Source organism: Arachis ipaensis, chromosome B9, assembly GCF_059453495.1.
Source record: "Arachis ipaensis isolate K30076 ecotype BB chromosome B9, ASM5945349v1, whole genome shotgun sequence".
Classification (NCBI taxonomy): Eukaryota; Viridiplantae; Streptophyta; class Magnoliopsida; order Fabales; family Fabaceae; genus Arachis; species Arachis ipaensis.
Genome location: NC_142444.1, coordinates 4,035,371 through 4,044,248, shown reverse-complemented (window position 1 = coordinate 4,044,248; position 8,878 = coordinate 4,035,371). Strand labels below are relative to the sequence as shown.

The 8,878-nt window shown below is 36.3% G+C and overlaps 1 pseudogene; it reads left to right on the top strand.

The window, feature by feature from the left end:
* The first annotated feature begins 208 nt into the window (after nucleotides 1-208).
* Nucleotides 209-8,444, top strand: LOC107614843 (disease resistance protein RGA2 pseudogene; annotated as a pseudogene).
* The last annotated feature ends 434 nt before the right edge of the window (nucleotides 8,445-8,878 follow it).

The window sequence follows — 8,878 nt, the reverse complement described above, 5'->3', positions numbered from 1 at the left end:
GAGATAAATTAAAGTAACACAAGAAGGCCATCAAAAAGACAATAATTTCTTTCTCTTGTCTGGGCACGAGGACAATAATTTGTAGGCAAACGTGAAAATATCTCTTTTAATAAAGTACACGATTAAGAATAGACGGTAGAAATTAAAAGATGATCCACTAACTTTTGTTGGAGTTTTCTTTCAAAACTGACTGCATTTTGCATTACAAGAGAGTTCCTATTCACAATTCATTTCTTTCCTACAGCCATTTGCACTCATCAAAGCAAAACCAATCTCTCATCTTTGTCTTCCTTCCTTTCTTTCTTTTTCCATTTGTTGCATCTCTGAAAAATGGCTGAGGCCTTGCTTGGAATTCTGCTGGAGAACGTGATCCCTTTGGTCCAGAGAGAATTTGCAGCCTTCTCTGGAATCAAGGAAAAGACTGAAGACCTATCACACACTTTAGCATTCATCAAAAAAGTTCTTGATGATGCTAAGGAGAAACAATGGTCTAACCCCCCTATCAAGATTTGGCTCCAACGACTTAAAGATGCAACGTACGTGCTGGATGATGTCCTTGATCAGTTGCCTACTGAATCCTCTCAACATGGGTGGTTATCATCTTTCAAACCGAACAACATCATGCTTCGCGGCAAGGTTGGACATGAGCTGAATGAGATCGTACGGAGATTGGATCGAATTGCTGAAGATAAGAACAAGTTTCTTCTAAGGGAAGGAGTCAGGGAGAGGCCAACTGAAGTAGCTGAATGGCGCCAAACCAGCCCAACTATTATTAGTCCTCAAGTACTTGGACGAGATGCAGATAAAGAGAAGGTTGTGGAGTTTCTTCTTAGCCCGGCACGAAACTCTGAGTTCCTTTCTGTCTATCCCATGGTTGGCTTAGGTGGTCTTGGGAAAACAACACTTGCTCAGTTGGTCTACCATGATGAACGAGTAAGTAGCCATTTTAACCTGAAGATTTGGCTTTGTATTTCTGAGACTTTCAATGTCAGAAGGATTTTGTGTTCCATTGTACAATCTATCACAAAGAATGAGTGCAAAGTTTTGGAGCTACCTGTGATGGAAGAAAAAGTGAAAGGATTGCTTCAGGGTAAAAAGTTCTTATTGGTTTTAGATGATGTGTGGGTTAAAAACCAACAATTGGAGTTCGGATTAAACGAAGACAAATGGGATCAGTTGAAATCTGTTTTGTGTTGCGGATCCAAAGGTGCCTCTATTTTGGTGTCCACTCGTGATAAAGATGTTGCAACAATCATGGGTGCATACCAAACTCATGATTTGTCAGGCCTATCTGAAGATGATTGTTGGTCATTGTTCAGACAACGTGCATTTAGACCTGACAAAGCGGAGGATGAAGAGCTTGTAAAAATCGGCAAGGAGATAGTGAGCAAGTGTGGGGGATCGCCTCTCGCAGCAAAAGCATTAGGAGGTCTGATGCGCTCCAGAAATACCAGAAATGAATGGCTTGAGGTTAAGGAAAGTAGCCTATGGACTTTACCAAATGAGAATCATATTCTACCTGCATTGAGGTTGAGCTATTTTCATCTACCTCCAACATTGAAGCAGTGCTTTGCTTTCTGTGCTATATTTCCCAAAGATGAAAGTATCAAGAAACAAGAATTGATTCATCTTTGGATGGCCAACGGGTTTATATCATCTCGGGCAAACTTGGATGTAGAGGAGGTTGGCAACATGATATGGAATGAGTTGTTCCAAAAGTCATTTTTTCAAGATGTCGAGATCAATGATTATTCAGGTGATGTTTCTTTCAAAATGCATGATCTAGTCCATGATCTTGCTCAGTCAATCACAGAAAAAGAGTGTATGTGTTTGGAGGAAGCAAACCATACTGACTTGCCGAAAAACACACATCATATTGGTTTCAAGTGTGATGAAGTAACTGAAACACCATTCAGAAAGGGAGCATGTGAGAAAACTGAATCTTTGCGAACGTTATATGATTTGAATTGGTATGCTCCGCGGAATGCAAGTTATTTTTGTCCAACAAACATTTCTCTTCGAGTGTTATGCACATACACTTCCAAATTTCCCTCAGTCGAGAATTTCAGCCACTTGAGATATTTAGGGCTTTGTGATCTAGAAATAAAGACCATTCCGGATTCTATCTACAGTTTACACAAATTAGAAATCTTGAAACTAATGCAATGTAATGAACTTTTTAGTCTGCCAAAACACTTGACTCGCTTGCATAATCTCCGTCATCTTGCCATTGATGGCTGTGATGCACTATCTGAAATGTGTCCAGACATTCACAAACTGTATGAATTGAAAACACTTGAGTGTATACATTGTGAATTCAGCAAAAGGACATAGTTTGGCAGAGTTACGTGATTTGAATCTGGGAAGAGAACTATGCATTAATGGCCTAGGAAATGTCAGCAGTGTATCTGAAGCTGAAGATGCCAATTTGAAGGGTAAACAAGACCTTCGGGTGTTATATTTGCCCTGGGAAAACAGTGGTGAAACGAAGTCAGTTGCTGTGGAAGAGATACTTGAAGCGCTCCAACCTCACTCAAATCTCAAGCGGTTGGACATAGCTGGCTATGGCGGATTACATTTGCCAACTTGGATGGGAAACAGTTCAGCTCTCAATAGTTTAGTTTCTTTGAAACTTATAGAATGTAGAAACTGCAGACAACTTCATGGATGAAGTGCGGTACATTGAGGAAGATGAAAGTTATGAAGGTATTGAAGCAAAGCCATTCCCGGCTTTGGAGCAACTCACAATGTCCGACTTGCCAAAGGTGGAGCGGTTGTTGAAACGGGAAACAACACACATGTTCCCCTCTCTTTCTACCTTAGAAATCACCTATTGCTCTAAACTGCAATTGCCGTGCCTTCCACGTGCTAGAAGCCTCTTTGTTTCGGGATGCAAGAATAAGTCAGTGAGGTCAATCTCTAATCTCAATGGTCTTAACAAACTTGAGGTTTGGAATTGTGAAGATGTATCGTACTTTCCAGAGGGAATGATGAGCAACATGACCTCTCTTGCAACTCTGGAGATAGTTTCTTGCCGTGAATTAAAGGAATTGCCATCTGACATCACGAAACTCACTGCTTTGTCTGATCTAATCATCGAAGACTGTCGTAAGCTGGAGTGTTTACCAGAACAGGGTTGGAAAGGCTTATCTTCACTTCGAAAACTGTCAATTTTTGGCTGTCATAGTTTGGCATCCTTGCCTGAAGGTGTACGGCATCTTACTTCACTTCAATCTTTGACTATTGGAGGCTGCCCAGCATTGAGGGAGCGGTGCAAGGAAGGAACAGGGGAGGACTGGCACAAGATTGCTCATATTCCCAAAGTATACTTGGGAGACTCAGACTCAGACTTGTAATATTTTTAGTTCATACACTGCTTATATTTTATCGTATCTTTTTTGTCTAACTAAATCTCCAAACTGGTCCTCAAATTTACTCTGTTCAATTTTACCATTTTAGTCTCTCAATTTCAAATCTCGAAATCCAACTCCTAACCCTTTATAGCACTGAGTTAGCAAACAAAGTGCTGAGTTGGCTCTAACTTGCCACACTAAACACAAGACTAAAAGGCGTTGTTTCGTTTTGGTAGTTATATAAGGCAAAAATGAAAAGACGAAGAAGAGTTTATATGACGTGCAAACCGTTTTATCTCTCCTTATTCTCCAAAATAATTTGGTTTTTATCTTGTTTAAGTGCCAAAACAAAAAACGTCATTTAGTCATATGTCTAACGTGGCAAGTCAGAGCTAGTTTAGCATTCCGTTAGTTGACTCAATACCAAAAAGAATCCAGGAACCAATATGGTGCTTAAAATTGGATTCAAGGACCAGAATAGTGATTTTGAATTTGAGATACTAAAATGGCGAAAACCGTAAATCTCAAAAACCATTATGGGGATTTAGTTGGTCAAGACTTGGAACTAGCCGAGACATTAGTGGCATAATCATGGATTCAGTATTTCCTAATCTATTTTATCTTCACCACAGCTTGTTTCTAAATTGGCCGAGGCATTGATGGCATAATCATGGTTTCAATTTGCATTGCTAACAAGTTAGATTTGTCAAGGCTTTTCTTTGGCCAAACCATCGAATGGATTCTTCTAAAACTTTTAACATCTGTAAATGGTTATTTATTTTATTTTATCTTTATGTTTGTATGTCCTAAGTAATGTTTTTGCCTCTGTTATTCTCTTGACCTTTTGATTGATCAATATGAATGTAAAAATGAATGGTGCTGGCCATTATTAGTTTCAGTTTTATCAAGATGAGTGTGCCATATGTGGCCTTTCAGACTCCTCTAAATTAGTTCAACTAGTATAAGATGTTTTAATTTCACAATAGCAGAAAATGAAAATGATTAAAATATGGAATTGTTCCATTTTTAGTTATTTTTCATGATAATCAATACTTATCATGTTAGCGGCCAATTAGTATTATCAAGTGTGCGTTGTGGTTAGGAAGGTGTCACTTAACGTGCTACATCAATAAATTTTGATGTCGTAAGCAGTGAAAATGATGAAATGACTAACTTAAAACTTTTGAAAGACGTATTTAATTAAAAAAATATTTTAAGAATCATTCGGAGAACGGATAATCTTTTAAGAATAAATTTGACCATTTATTTTATTACTATTAACATATTTAATAAAAAAAAGTACATTTATGCCTATTAATAAGCTAGTTTCAATAAGTGAAAACTGTTAAAGTAATGCTGATAATGCATGTTAATACTAACTTGTTATGATGCCATAAGTTCTATAAAGTTAAAAGAAAATATTTTTCAAGTAAATTTGTGTACATTTATTCCCAGAAAAATATTATTATTCTCCCTTTTAACTAATAGCGAGTCTTAAACTTATTAATATGATGAAATTTGTTTTTCTATTAATACTTAATAGTAGATTACTAGATTTGGCTTGAGGTTTAATAAATGTTATGTATTTATTATTAAGGCTTTTATTGGCCAATCTGCTGAACGAGTTCTGATGCTGCTACAAATTTTTCATAAGAACTTCTAACTTGAAAATTCACATGTCGTTGACAAATATGGCTAATAGTTTCAATCTGTGTTTCTTTGATTTGTGCATGTATTAGGTCCGTAACATTTTGAATTAATCAACAAGATTCTAGAAAGAAAGAAAGAAAGAAACAAAGAAAGAAAGAAAGAAAGATAATAACCATTACTAAGAAAAAAAATTTGGTGAATGTTTTCTCGTGCTAATTAGCTTTTTAGAATGAAAATTTTGAATTACAAGTGGTTTATAAGGTCTTTCATTAATAGTCAATAGGACACAAATGCTGCAAAAGTGGTGCTTGTGCTCAATTTCTAATTTTTATTAGGAAGAATAGAACGAGGATAACTGATTTCGATTAACTTATTTGCTTAATGATTAACTTCAATTTTAATAAAGTCATGTTGGTTACTTTGCTAGTTGTGATTACATTTTGTTCTGCCCATTTTAATATTATGTTCTAAAACTGATAACATAATAGATTATTTGAATATGGTTGGCTTTTCTCCAAAAATTTGAGTTGTTCATAACTTAAGAATTTTTATCATGTTAACTAATATACAAGCTAACAAAAACAGAGCGCTTTTTTTCTTGGGGATGCTTCGATAAAGGCGCTTAAAACGTATATTGGACGTATTAATGAAACGGTTATTTTAAATTTCTTAACAAATTAGAATAAAACCGATTTTTTTTATAATAATAACAATAAATCCAATTTTTTTAGACATTTAATTGTATTTTAAAATTTTTAGGGATCTAAATGTCCACAAAACAAAAATCCAGGATATATTTGTCTTTTTATCAAAAAGTTTAAAGATATTCGGTTTAGATTGCCTAATTCGATCGGATCAAATCGGGTCTAATAATTATAATGCAAACAATTAGGTTTATTATTATTGCTATAATAAACCGATTTTGTTCTGATTTATTAACAAATAAATTATTAACCAATTTAATAAAAATGTCCAATAATAACATGACACATATAAATGTTTAAAAAAAAAAAAGACATTTTTAGTGTCTTTATTAAAGTGGTCTCCTTTTTTCTTACCCAGGTTCAAAGTCCTTCAAAAATGCAATTTTCAATGAGTCATTCGATCTATTTATTTGTGTATATAATTATACTGATTTGGTCTTAAAATTTGTTACTTATAATTCAAGTATTAATATAATTTGCAACTGAAATTCAATTCAAAATCATTTCTGGTTAATACAAATCAAAGAAAAGCTCATGAGGATTTTTCAATTGCATGTCCCCAGTGTTCAATAATGTAATGGTTTTAGCACCATAGGTTCTTGCCAATTTTTCATGGAAATCTTCATGAAAAAGTGTTATCTGCGAGAATTACAAACCAAATACCAAAAGGATTATTCTGTGGCTGAAATCAGTTTGGATATTCCATTGAAGATGGCACTGTTTTTGCATCATTGACTCAGGAGTCAAGAGTCATGACTGATTAAGACATAACGCATAAGCACATGTAATCTCCACAATTCATTTGTTTACTAAAGCCATCTCCACTCGTCAAAGCAAAGCCAACATTGAAGCAGTGTTTTGCTTTCTGTGCCATATTTCCCAAAGATACAGAAATCCTAAAGCAAGATTTGATTCGTCTTTGGATGGCTAATGACTTTATTTCTTCTCGGGCAAACTTGGATATAGAAGAGGTTGGTAACATGATTTGGAATGAATTATATAATAAATCATTCTTTCAAGATTTCAAGATCAATGATGAGTCAGGTAAAATTTATTTCAAAATGCATGATCTAGTCCATGATCTTGCTCAATCAATTGCAGAGCAAGAATGTATGTTTCTAGAGAAATCAAACCTGATTGACTTGCCAAGAAACACACATCATATAGGTTTTGAGTGTGGTGGCCAAACTGAAACACCAATAGAAAAGGGAGCATGTGAGAAACTTGACTCCTTGAGGACATTATATCAGTTGAAATGGGATGGTTATTTTCAAAACAACTATGATTGGCTTCCAAGAACAGTTCTCTTCGAGTTTTGTGTTACAGATTTTCCAAATTTCCTTCGCTCATGAATTTTAGCCACTTGAGATATCTTGGGCTTTGTGGTCTAGATATTAAGACCATTCCTGATTCTATTTACAGTTTGCGTAAATTGGAAATCTTAAAACTAATGAATTGTGGGAAGCTTTATAGTCTACCGAAAAACTTGACTCGCTTACAAAATCTCCGACATCTTGTCCTTAGTGGTTGTGATTCACTATCTCATATGTGTCCAGACATTCACAAACTGTGTGAATTGAGAACATTAAGTGTATACATTGTGAAATCTGAAAAAGGGCATAGTTTGGCAGAGTTATGTCATTTGAATCTGGGAGGAAAGCTAAGCATCAAAGGCCTAGAAAATGTTGGCGGTGTATGTGAAGCTCAAGATGCCAACTTGAAGGGTAAAGATGATCTTCGAGAGTTAAGCTTGTCATGGGACAATTGTGGTGAAACCAATTCAGTCGCTGGGGAAGAAGTACTTGAAGCTCTACAACCTCACTCAAATCTCAAGCGGTTGGACATAATTGGCTATGGCGGATCACATTTGCCAACTTGGATGGGAAACAGTTCAGCTCTCAATAGTTTAGTTTCTTTGCAACTTCTACTATGCAAAAACTGCAGACAACTTCCCTCACTTGGGAGACTCCCGTTTCTTAGAAAACTTGAGATAAGGTCCATGGATTATGTTCGGTACATTGATGAATATGAAAGTTATGACGGTGTTGAAGCAAAGCCATTCCCATCTTTGGAGGAACTCAGAGTTTTGTTCTTACCAAACATGGAGCGGTTGTTGAAACGGGAAACAACAGGCATGTTCCCCTCTCTTTCCATGTTGATGATCAACAAGTGCCCGAAACTGCAATTGCCGTGCCTTCCACGTCTTACATACCTCTTTGTTTTGGAATGCAAGAATGAGTTATTGAGGTCAATCTCTAATCTCAATGGTCTTAACCAACTTCATCTTCGTGGAAGTGAAGTTTCGTACTTCCCGGAGGGAACGATGAACAGCATGACTTCTCTTGCATCTCTGCAGATATCATATTTCAGTGAATTGAAGGAACTGCCATCTGACATCACAAAACTCACTGCTTTGTCTCATCTAAGCATTGATCACTGTGGTAAGCTGGAGTGTTTACCAGAGCAGGGTTTCGAAGGCTTGTCTTCCCTTCGACATTTGACAATTAGTAGGTGTGAGAGTTTGAGATCCTTGCCTGAAGGTGTAAGCCAACTTACTTCACTTCAATCCTTGACTATGGAATTCTGCCCAGCATTGATGAAGCGATGTTCTGAAGGAACAGGGGAGGACTGGCACAAGATTGCACACATTCCCAGTGTAATCCTGAAAGGTTCAGACTAGGGGTGCACAGACCCGGCCCGGCCCGAAGGTCCGGCCCGGTCCCGAACACTTTAGGGGTTAATTTGGTGTGATTTCATCGGATTTAGGACCGGGTAAGGGTCTCAAAAATAGACCCGGTCATTATTTCGGGTCAGGTCCGGGCCATAGCTCGGGTCACCCGAAGTCGGCCCAGTAGCCCGGTCATCATACACAATTAATATTTTGTGTTATTAGTGATGGACCATGACTATTCTTATGTGGAATTTAAGTATTGTAAACCTTAATATTTTTTGTTATTAGTCATTATAAGACTATAAGTTAATATTTTATGTTTAGAATGCATAAGACTTTAGACTAATGCATAATATTATGTTATTTGTATTGATTTAAATATTTGGTATTATTAGACAATATTAGTATTGATTGTGGTTTTGCTTTAGTATTGATTGTGGTTATGCTTTAATTTTAAAGAAGGGTTGGTTCTTGTTATATTTTTCTAAGTGAATTTTACT